Genomic DNA, 2,567 nt, shown 5'->3' with positions numbered 1-2,567 from the left:
TCAAATGTCAAATAAAATTATTTTTTAGCTTTCTTATTGCGTTTCTTATTTCATGCAATATCAACCTTTTATCATGCCAAATTATACAACAAAATAAGTGAATTCCTAATGAATAATGCTTCAATTGAAGATGGGAAGACGCACATAGAAATACTGAGAATGCAGATGATGTCTTTCCATTTGCTGAGCCGTGGTGATCATGTTGTGGGCCAGTAACAAGTACGTCACGGGTTCCATCACGGTTTTGGCCGAAAAAGTAATTCGTAAGTTTCCATCACGGTTTTTATTTGTCAGTGGCACAGGACGTAGGCCTTGGCAAGAACAAAATTGTCTGGTCGTTCAGATGCCACAAAAAACGATAATCATCCGTGTACTCGTGGGCGTGCAAGTAAAGAAACTTGACCGTTGGAATTCGACGATGGGTTGGCAAAACTTCCCTTTTGGTACACTACAATGCCCCTGGGAACCTTTCGTTACTAAGGAACAGATATTTGCAAATAAGCGAAGAGGGTGTGTCGTGGGATGGGGGGGGGGGGGTGTGCGTGTGTTTTATTTTGAGAATATTCGGGGCGATGCACGACATGTAATACTATAGTGGTTACTTTAGTTCTATGTAAGGTGCTCTGTTTAATGTATTGAAGTGGTTAAACTAATGGGTGACAACGAGAAATGGGCTAAGTAGATATTTTGCAAGTTTCAACTTTCTTAAACTAACTCAACGATAATTACTGTCACCATCAATTGCTGAAAGTAGGGTACTATCGTCCAGTCAACTCGTGCACGGATTAATCCAATTAAATAGAATAATGTTAACGTAAAACGGTGCCCATACGAAACACCCCGAAAATGATAATTGCCCCGCCCTAATAGCGGGCACATCTATAATTTCTACAGAAGAGAGGGCGAGGTTAAATTTCCATTCAGAAGCCGGAAAATCTACATATGATTCTGATTTAATTGATTATAATAATTTTATGCAATATATGACCAACACCACCAATATTTTTGATTATTCTATTGAACCATTGATTGATAACTTCCACTGTTTCACTAATGTAACTCTTTCAAATAATAGCACTACTAATGATACTGAAACTTCCTTCGATAATCCTGTTGGTACTGATAATAATAGTCTGATTTTTGAAGATCATAAAATTATTGATCCAACAATGCATAAAGGCGACCTCAGCTATAGTTTATTGACTCTGATGTAGCCCTCGATTCATTACAATCCATCAATGATCCCTCTGTTTCCACATTATTTTCAACCCAATGTAAAGGTTTTAAAATAGGCCATTTAAATATAAATATACTTTTCGGTAAAATCTGATTATTGCAAGTCTTAATTTAGGCTTCAGATGTTAATAGGAATTATAAATTAGATCTTTATTTAAACAACAAGCCCAAAATCAACTCTGTAGAACCACGGATGGCTCGGCTACAGCTTGGATTTAAATAGGATTTCACTGATTGATTAAATCATAAATGGCGCCCCATGCGGAGATTATTAACCGTTACTTTGACGTCATCAGTTAGATCGAGGTTAAATGATAGAGTGTACGAAGCGAAGCCGCTGTTGAGCGATGCCGCATGTCTGTCAATTTGATTGAAAGTTCGATATATACGGCCTTGATATTATGTTCAGTTGTGGTTAAAATGAGAGTTTGGATGTCGTATTATACGCTCTTTTGTCACTTGCGTTTACAGAAAAATTATGGAAATTGATAAACATCGCAGCTAACATCACCCCAGTTGAATTGCAGCCCCATTGGATCACTGTAGTGTTTCCTATTTGTCTGCTTCGGGAGTAATGTAGTCACGTACAGTACAAGAGTACACACAGGCTAACAAGAAGTCGGCTATAATTATGCCTCATTGATTTGGTCCATTCCTTTCAAACTTTCGCTTCTTATCTATATAATAAAAGTCTTATTTTTAATTTGTAGTAAAAATAAATGTGATACGAATTGAACTGCAACCCCGTCTCAAGCCATTGAAAACGTTACTTGATAATCGAGATTATGTAGGTGGAGTTAACGCCTGTCAATCAAACGATCGACCAAGGTGAAGATACATTTGACTACCATTTCTAGACAAATATTACAACGATGATAACTTTGTTCAGAATAAAGTAATTTGACTGAAATTTTCAATATATTCTTCTTTCATCGTCTACTTTTGAACTGTTATAGCAAGAATGGCCTACTCTCTATAAAAATCTCCCATAATGTATCTTTAAACCCCCCTATACACCACTTTCTCAAGAGTGCAAACGAAAGATGTCAGATTACGTAAATGATACGATTTCCCCAAATAACTACTTTTCTATTAATTGTATCAGACTATGGGTATCCTGAACTTTTAGTTGGTATATATCATTTCTATCGATATTTACTGAAACTGCCGATTTTTTTATGTTATCATATGACCTTTAGTTGGTAGACAGCAAATCATTCTAGTATAGCATTTTCTTTAATGATAACCGGCCGTGTAACACCTTCATTGCTAAGGGTAATATTTCGCACTTGATTCTCTGTAGAACTGGGGGGGGGGGGGGGTTGGATGGC

This window comes from Patella vulgata, chromosome 1 (assembly GCF_932274485.2).
Source record: "Patella vulgata chromosome 1, xgPatVulg1.2, whole genome shotgun sequence".
NCBI classification, from domain to species: Eukaryota; Metazoa; Mollusca; class Gastropoda; family Patellidae; genus Patella; species Patella vulgata.
Note: the sequence above shows the minus strand (reverse complement) of the source record.